Source organism: Lycium barbarum, chromosome 1, assembly GCF_019175385.1.
Source record: "Lycium barbarum isolate Lr01 chromosome 1, ASM1917538v2, whole genome shotgun sequence".
Taxonomy (NCBI): domain Eukaryota; kingdom Viridiplantae; phylum Streptophyta; class Magnoliopsida; order Solanales; family Solanaceae; genus Lycium; species Lycium barbarum.
In genome coordinates this window covers 158,833,626-158,843,806 of record NC_083337.1, presented here as the reverse complement: position 1 = coordinate 158,843,806, position 10,181 = coordinate 158,833,626, and the positions used below count along the sequence as shown (strand labels likewise).

The window sequence follows — 10,181 nt, the reverse complement described above, 5'->3', positions numbered from 1 at the left end:
ATATCATGCTTCAAATTCTTCAAATAATAAATACATATATGTATGAAAGTATTGAAGTAATTTCATAATTATTCAGTCTATATGAAGAACATGAGCCAGCTCCTCCGACCCAAGTAACATGAAGCACGTGATGAATCAGTAATTAAGAACCACCTTACAAGGCTTAATAGGTTTAGGTGACCGATAATGAATTAACATCGAGGGGAAAAGGGTGAAACAATTAGTGCATGCTCTCACTTCTATCTTATCGCTTAATTATAAGAGGGGGGTTGACTGGTCAAGATTCATATTTGATACAATTATACAAACATGTTCTTTTCCTCATATGGAAAGTACATGAGGCGACACGTAGAATCCCAAAATAAGCGTTACTCCTCACCGACCCTTTTAACAGGGTTTTTGTTTATCTGTGCTTGTTTTTACATGTTTTTTATATTGGCATAGTGAGGTCACTCATGAGGCTAGATGAAATCAATGCATATCTGATCTTCAGTACTACTATCAGTTTATTATCTATTTGACAGATCAAGTTTACTATCAGTTCAAAAGCTAGCTCTTTTCCCCTATAAACTGACCAAATGCACTTTAATTTGTATATGGCCATTAATATCGTATTTGCAAGTGTAGTGCTACTAGCTAGTTATGAGTCATATTGTCTTTAGATATATAGCTGATCTATCTTATGTATTGTTCCCGTTAAATCAAACTAGTGTCAAAGTTATTAGAATAATCGTGTTGATTGATGATGATTGACTGACGGGCCTATATGTAATTGTAAACGTTACTACATAGGTGCTCAAGCACACCACTACTTTTGACACAAACACTATTTTTCTACTATATATGAAACTAGTAATAACATACAAATATGTATTGACTGAACATCCAATTTCAGGGAGTAGCAACTCTAGATTGAAGGTAGTTAAAGCACTCATGACTTAAAAATCTTGGGTCCCCCATGCACATTGACATTAATTGTCTAATTGGATTCATTCAAGTGATAGCTCACATTAACTTAATTCTACATGTTCCTTGTTTTCCTACGCGGGCGTTAGTACTTATAATTACCAGAGTTTAATTTATACAGTGTGAAACTGAATTAAGCATTTCAATCTTCTTCAAATTCCGAATGGTTAACTCCGAATAATTTTGTGAGATCTTTTAAGGGACCACTAATTAAATCATTTACATGGCCTGTCTTAAGGTCATTGGTGGTAAAGTAATGAAGCCCTTGCATCTAATCATTGTATTCTGATATTAATTCAACTGATTAGGAAGGCAAGACTAAAGGAATCTAATCAAATGAGGTTTTATAGACGTGTTTTTATTGTCTTGATACGTAGCCTACCTGGAATCTCTTTTGATTCAGTACAGATTCATGATGAGGTCTAAGTTGGCAACTTGGCTTATTAACGTCGTCAAAGTGTTTGCTAATTAATTACAATCTGCATGCCTAGGCTTATTGATTATTTTCGTCCGAGTTTAATCAATTTCATGTACACTAAGGGTGTGTTTGGTATGAAGGAAAATATTTTCTTGGAAGCAAGTGAGTTTCATACTACATAATTTTCTAGTGTGTTTGATACGTAAGCAAAAAAATAAATTACATTTTCTTGGTAGTATCTTACTTATTTTCTAGGAAAAAAATTTCCTTCATACCAAACACACCCTAAAAGGAACTTTGTCACCTATATCAGATCAATTAAAAGGTAATTAGCAAATAATAAGTACAACCCTCAAAATAAGGCAGACAACCTATTACATTATGTTAAATAATACACTATTAAGTAAAACAAATATTGTAAATATATACGTATACGTTAAATCCTTTCTTGTGTCATTTTCCTATTTTTCAGCTATTTACAATTACAAAATTAAGAAAAGTACTTGACATGATTCTCCAAAACACATGGTTGCAGAGCATCCAATGGATGGACGGAATTGAGATTCCATGGACATTGCAAATAATGTCTCTTGTCTTTTTTCATACATAATTATTTAGGTATTTCAAGCAAGATTTGTTAACGCTGTAGGACGGTTTACAGTTAGTTTTTTCGTGCCAAATGAATAATAATATGCATGGATCAAGCGGAATCTCTCTGAATTCTATACAGACCTTCAAGTTATAAACATATTTTTAGTCTACTTTCTGCTTGAAATATTTTCGGAAATTTCACTATTTATGGTTTATAGCAAATAGATATAGCTTATATTTGTTAATATTAAGGATGACCGTTTCTTCCTTTTTTTTCCCCCTCTTCTTTTACTGTGATTCAAATTTAAGTTCGTAGTACGAGGGGTGTACAAAATAAACCGACAAACTACACCAAACCGATAAACCAAGAAAAAAACCCGACTAGTGGTTTGGTTTGACGTGGTTTGGTGTTGAAAAAAAAACTCGACCATAATTGGTTTGGTTTGGTTTTAACTAAAAAAGTCAAACCGAACCGAACCAAACCAACTCGACATTACATGTATTCAGTTTTTAAAATATTTTATACATAAAAATATTTATTTGTAATGTAATTTATAAATATTCTTAAATCTTTTCATAGTTTTTTTTATCTATTATCATATTATTCAAGCTTGAACTTAGAATTTTGAATCTTAATAAGTTCTATATCCTATGGATGTTAGTAACTCAAATAAAGTCCAAACCAAAATCAACTCAATACTAATGCTAACACAAGAAATTCAATTTGCCACTAGGAATGACAATAATGTTAGAAATTTATTCTTTAGTTTTGCATAATTGATTTAGAAAGTAAAAATACATAACTTAAGTTTTTTCTTTTTCATGTAATTAATACTTATTTTAGCAAGACTTAGTAGTTTTATATTATGGTCATTTTCTTTTATGTCTTGTTAATTAGCAATATTTACTTTAACGATTATATTAGCTTGCTTTTGTTGAATATTTTAATACAATGTCATCACTCTTCTCACATTTTGTGTTATTTTTTTAAGAAACACCTTAATTATATAGTTGTATCTTACTAGGACTAAAGAAATATTGAAGTAAAAGTTATGTGTTTTGTATCAAGATTATTCCGAAAAAAACCCGAGAAAATTCAAGGTTGAAAAACCTGAATTTTGTTGGTTTGATTTGATCTATAAATTTAAAAATCCGATGCAATTAGTTTGGTTTGATGTTTAAAAGATCCGAACTAATTCGGTCCATGTGCACCCCTAGTAGTACCTATTGATATTGATACTAAAAATCAATCTCGTAATCCTCAATACAACACTGTTGTACGCTTGACGAGGTTGGTGTATTGGAGGCCGATTTTAAAGAATAAAAAGCAAAAGACAGGGACAAAAAGAACAATTTAGCCAAGTATATGTTAACAAAGAAACCTGTGCTGGGATAATTTAATTAAGTGCGTAGTAATAGAAATGCTCAGCGAGCTTTTCGTAGCACATGAAGTCGATCCAATAGACAGCAAGGACTGAGGTCGAAGTCACGAGGGGCTTTATTTTTTTATTGGATTTAATTTATATACATCAATAGTACTTATACTTTTAATATATTTTAATCGATTATAACAAGTTATTTAATGGGTCAGTATATTTCTAAATTAAGAGGACAATTGCCGCGGTTTTAGGTAATCTTAATTCTTAATTTATATCTTGTTTGGTCAAGTTTCTAAGAAATTAAAAGTGTTAATTTTTTAGGCAAAACGAAACTCTTATTTTAGAGAAGAATAGTGTTTGACTAAGCTTTTAGTTAAATAAAGTAAAAGCATTGTTTTAAAGCTTTTAAGCATAAATATATTGAAAAAGTAGCTTCTTAAAAAAATAAGTAGTTTTAATTTTATAGGACAATATATTATCCATATAGAAATTCATCTTTACTAAATTAATTAACAGTAATTTCCTTTTTCGTTATTCAGTATTTAAAGCACTATTTAAAATGTTGCTCAAACACAAATTACGTATTAACAAAACAATTCAAATGATTTAACTAAACGCAAATGTCATCTCTCCTAAAGCACTTTTGATAAGAATTATTTCTCAAAATAAGTTGGATTTTACGGCTTGGGCAAACCAACTCTGATGATATAACAAATATGTACACTTCTTTATTTCTTTCATATCCAATGGACAGGTTTCGTCCTTATAAAAAATTTAATAAAGAGCTTAGTCTAAGAAGAAATCAATTTGTTCTATAAAAATCTTTGACACCCCAAGAAGGATATAACATGATCTTCTCAGCATATGCTTCGTTCTGCCTGCTTGTAAGTAATTTATTTATAGGAAGTACAACCATGAATTGTCTAATTCTTCAAGGCCACAGATATTGATATATGAGCCTACGAGGCTATGACCATTAATTAATTAAATATAAACGCTTTTAGTCGGTGAATAACAAGATCTGCTCCATATAATATTATTATAATTCTTATATCCTTTTAACCGACATTTTAAACTGTGATACCGACCAAGTGAACTCGCCTAATCTATCTACAGTCGATATTACTATTGGCATATTTGTGGTTTTTAGCTTTATCGATTACATTTTTTACTCTATCGATATGTGCGCAGACCCTAGCTACTCCCTAAGTCGTTTGGTGTATGGTACAGGGCTATGCGAGCATTAATTTTTTTGTACCGTATTTGGTAGGAGGTATAAATTTAACCTCCTACCAAACACGGTACAAAATGAAGCATAATCTCAAGGGTGGAATATTCCTTCTTATCCCACTTATCTCGGAATTATTTTATACCATCTTTTAAATTGTATAAAATAATCCTAAGAAATGAAATAAATTAGTCTCGAAATTATAATCTCGGGATAATTTTAACTACCTACCAAACGACCTACTTAACTACATGTTCATGAAACAACATCCGAATATTTGTATTAGTGTATACATCTTGATCCTTTTCTTTGAAAACCCAAATGTTAAGTAATGTATTTGGCTGATAAGATCACAAAGAAATAAGATGAGTTTGAATAAAGTAAAGGGACTAAAAAAGACTTTTTTATACAATGGCGACAAAATGAGGTGAAAGAAATTAGTAAGTACTGTAATATTTATATCGATAACGTCAGGTGCTACAATCGTAGAGTTTTCTGTTGGAATTTTCAAGAGAAAATAAAAGGAATAGGCAAAAAGAAAAAATACTTTTCTTTCTTCTTAAAAGAAAAAATGTACTTTTCTTTTTGCAAAAAGAAAATTTCTTTTTGAAACAATGCATCTCTTCTCAAAAGGTTGCATCATTTCATGAGGTTTAAAGATTAAAACATCCCTATAAATAGAGAAAAATCCTGAAAATATTTCTATCCTAAGAAATACTAAAAGTATAGTACCAATACTCTTCCTTAAGAAAAACTGCATAAGTTTAGTGACCGCAGCATTAATTCTTGTGTGTTCAGAGATTTTTTTACATTATTTCTTGGCTTTGCTTCATTCTATCCTGGGAGAGTATTTGTAAGGGACAAATAATTCTCTTTGGAAAGTGATCCAAGAAAGATAAACGGCTTGAAGTAGACGGATAAAAAGTTCTTCCTTGGTAAAAATTAATGCTAGTATAATTAAGGATAAGATCTATATGTATTTCCTTCAATATTTAAGGCAGTGCTGGAACCACGACAAGTATAGAGCAAAGGGCGATCAGTTGAACATTTTTCATTAGAAAATTATGTTGAGTACATATATATTAATCTTAAACATCCTTAATGAACTATTTTTAGTTTCGTCACCAGTTTAAGGTGATCAGAATTAGAACGCAATCTTCCGTATTTCTCAACTTATATTTATGAACCGTGCTTAAATTTTTTGCAATATTAATATATTTTTACCTTTGTAATTAATCATTATCGTGATTTATTACGGATTAGGAGTCCATGTTTGCTATAAGAAATTACATGTATGTAATTACTACTAGCTTTTAAGTAACTCAATATTAGTTTTTTTTTTTTTTTTTTTTTTTTGCACAACTTTTGTTTTGAATAAACATGTAGAGTAGTATATATGTAAGGAGGGTAGCTAGCTAGGTTGGCCGTTGAGGGAGTTGAAAGAAGGAATTGAATGATTAAGCAGTGCACGTGTAGTACTGCTTCAGCATCTTCTCTTCACTCCATGCATCGAGAGTAGTATATTGCTAAGAGAGTTGTATCTGTGTCTAGGACCACTTCTTACCCAGAAATTTGAATAAATTATCAGGGGTCACTACTATGCATAGATTGCAATTCATTTTAATTACTAATAAATCGTAGTGCAAAACTGTTTCATTATGTAAGATAATTTTGACAAGTTTCAAGATATGCCTTTTGTACCTTTCTACTGTCATCTTGAAATCAAGGATTGGGGTAAAAAGGAAAAGAAAAGGGGAAAAAGAGATTGGTAAGTTAATTAGTGGAGTAGTTAAAACAACAGGGTAAATTAATTAGACAGTGAATGGACTTGGATAATTTGGCTACCTTATACTGATGGATTCAGAGACTCGGGATAGTTAAACCTGAAACCAGAAAAAAGAAAAACGGAACGTACCATGAGAAGAAAAGCGTTCCTATTTAAAGAGATTTATATTGAAGAATAACAAAAATGGTCCTTTATTTAGCAAACTCTGGTGGTTACATTTAACAGGAAATTAGAAAGAAAAACAAAAAGATTAACATGAACTCATATTTGGCGGTGAAGTTTTATAGCTTCTACTATTTTTGGTCTATTTCTAGAGGTCGGTGCAACTTTCTGACGTGTCTTCTGCAACTTCTTTTCTATTTTAGTGTCTGGTGCAGTTTTTTGGCATCTTAGATTTGATGGAAATTTCCAGGTACTTTTGGTCATGCTTTCTTTTTTAATCACAATTCTCATAAAATCTAACAATCAAAATTTGTTAAATATTTGATAGCGACCAAAAGTGCTCCCTTTTGGAAAACTTAGAGGACAAAACTGCTCAAGGTTATATTTAAGGTACCATTTCAAATCTACTCCAAACATAAGAGGTCATTTTTGTAGTTTTCTCGTATAAACAACATTGTTTTTTGGGATATTTTCAAAAAAATATGTACAGGTTTTGAAAATATTTATGCCATGTAGCCCAATATACAATATTATACAACATTATATCTGGAGGGAAAGCATTATACATAATGTATCAATCTTGTATAAAGTCTATAATTATAACATGTGTTTTTACACAAAAATATGTTTAAAATCGAGTGTTTATACACAAAGTATGGGGTACGTGCATGGCGTAAATATTTTTAAAAATAGATATGGAGCGTAATATTCCGTTGTTTTTTTTTTTGTTTTTTTCGCATTGTTGTTTTTCTCTTCTATTTTCCCATTTCTTTTTCTTTTTTTGGATGTATGCCTTACTACTTACTAGAAATTACACTACATCATTTTTCTTTTTCTGTTTTTTCCATTGTTCATTTTATCTTGAGCGGTCAAGTTATTCATCTCATGCATCATGCATGCATGTTTGGCTAGCATGTAAATTTTAGAAGGAATACGAAAGTACTTAACACACCAACATTGGGATAAAAATTAATCTCCCCATTAGTGTAAAAATAATATAGTATCCTAAGTATGACCAAAACTTTTCTCTCGGTCCAGAGGTAGAAATGTGAAAAGAAAAAAAAAATCTAGATGATGCCACATTCCAGTGTGAGATCTAAAAATCAAGAGGAGTGTGTCAATGGAGTTGGTACACATGCGAGATTCTAGTTTGGCATCTAAGTTTAATTAAATACTAACCAATGATTAACTGACGCTTAATCTTGTTTAAATTAATTAGCAATTTGCAATTTCCTTAAACCCAAATTGCTGATGATTTTATGCCTGACAAAGTGACATTACTACATTTCGGATTGGCTCTCCCAAATCTCGTATGCAAACTTTCCCTAATTTAATTAAAACCCACTTAACCTATTGCATGCCTATACCTAAGGTGTACCTTACTTGTCAATAAAAAGGGACGAAAATCACATTAGTACAAATCCAAAAAAAAATATGTGTTTTTTCGTCTATCTAAATTTAAATGGACAAAATTATTCGATATACGTGATGATGAAAATAGTACTCCCTTCGTCTCAAATTACCAGTCATGATTTCTTTTACACGCCTCCTAAAAAGCATTAGTCATAAGGAGTTTTAACTATTTTACCCTTCATTGAAATTTAAACAATCATAACATCATGCAATAATTGAGGTATTTGTAGTCTTCAAGAACAATGACTACGAAGGGTAAAATGGGAAAAAATAACTAATTTTATCTTGAACTTCTGAAATGACAACTAATTTTCAGAAACCACGACAAATAATTTAAACTGAAAAGAGCAAATATCTGGTGAAATAACTAATTAAGATGCGCACAAATTCACACTGCATATAAAGTTTTGCATTTCATGCCACCTATGTGGAAACACTGGCATGGTCTTCATCCTTAACGGGAGGAGCATCTCCTGTTTGACACCACATAAATAAACAATAGTCTTTTGCTTTAACTTATTCTCTAAACTCTAATTATTTTCCCATTTTTCTGTCAGCAGTATTAGTTACTGCATAAATAAGAAGCAAGTTGAGTAGTATACTCTGCTACTACTGCTGATACTGATTACAAAGCATCTTTTGAACTTTGAAGTGCTTAGATTTCTAGAGTTTATCATCTTGGAAGGTGAATAAAGTTTTAAATTATCATTCAAGACATACTCTTATTAGAAACATTATGATGAATGGAGAACTTTCATGAAGTTATTATGTCAGAGTCTCTAATAGATTGTCCATATTAAGCAAATTCATTTGGTCAAGTTGGACAACATGGATCTTAAGAAATTAAACTTACAAGAATTTGTTAAATGTAATGTGCACTTGCAAAACAACTTGACTATTAAAATAACTTGATTAATAAATGGGACTTCAATTTGGTGCTACTTGGTCTAGTTGATAGTACGCTAACATTTTAGAAGTTTGTAATGAGTCATGCATTTAGTAGATAAGCTGAAAATTATTTCCCCTTTTTAAGTTTAATTGTCGTCATTATTCTCAAATTACTTAATTAAAACAGAGATGGAATATATGCACATGAGCTTAGTCCTTGTTAATATGTATATATGGAGAAAAGAGAAGTGGCGTCCAGTTCATCCCTTTAATTTTAATTAGCTTCTTCAATGCCCTCTCTTTTTTGAGAACTGAAAAGGTAAGAGTCAAATGCTGGAAAAATATTTTTTTCGCCTTGAACTGTACTTTCAGAATATATTTTTCGATTTTTTTAGGACAATGAGGGCTTGAGAGTACAATGAGTTGGCCATCATCAGTAATTTTCATTTTATTTTTAGTTCGATTGCACTATTCATAAACCCAGCTTGCAAAACTTGTTTTATTTTTCTTTTCGATTAATAGCTAAATTACTCAAGATAATTTAATGACTTTATTTGTTCTAAGTTAAGAAAAAACAGTTCCTTGCACATCAATTAAGTATAGGTACAACTTATGAATGAATCAAAAAGCATCAAACCTTAAGGTGTGCCCAACCAAATTGACTTAAAAATTACCAACTGTTGGGTATAAGTTGATATATTCAAGAATCATTCTATTGGAAGTTAGTGACAATTCACTAGATAAAATTAAAAGAAATAAGTTAATTAGTGCTGGTAGTATTATTGGCAACGTGGTGGGCATTTGGTCTAGTGGTATGATTCTCGCTTAGGGTGCGAGAGGTCCCGAGTTCAATTCTCGGAATGCCCCAATCTTTTATTTTTTGGGTTATGATTTTTCAGAACAGAATCGATGTCTCTTCTGAACATACAGGTCCAGTTGACTACTGTCAAAACTACAACAAGTGAAGACCATGCTTATTACTCCATCCTTAAATAAGTGTCACCTTAGCAAAAATCACGTCCATTAATAAATTGGACCGTTTCTTTAATACTAATGGCATAGTTCGAAACATTTGTCATTTTTTTATCTTAAATACCTAAGAGCCTGTTTGGAAAGTGACCTGGTAATTGGAATTGGTGTAATTACTACCCTAGTAATTACACAGCCTAATAATTACATAATATTGTAATTACAATGACCTGTTTGTTTGTCATAATGTAATTACAGTGTAATTACAAGCGTGTTGTTTGGTTGTACAAGTGTAATTACACAGTTAGTTTAATTTAAAAATAACATTTAATTATAAAAAAATTAATATTTAAAAAATATGTACCTTTATAAATGATATTA

At 30.9% G+C, this 10,181-nt stretch overlaps 1 non-coding gene across 1 annotated transcript; it reads left to right on the top strand.

Annotated features, from left to right (window-relative positions):
• Nucleotides 1-9,626: 9,626 nt before the first annotated feature.
• On the top strand, nucleotides 9,627-9,698 carry TRNAP-AGG (transfer RNA proline (anticodon AGG)). The gene has a single exon. It is a non-coding gene; the product is annotated as a tRNA-Pro (tRNA).
• Nucleotides 9,699-10,181: the final 483 nt, after the last annotated feature.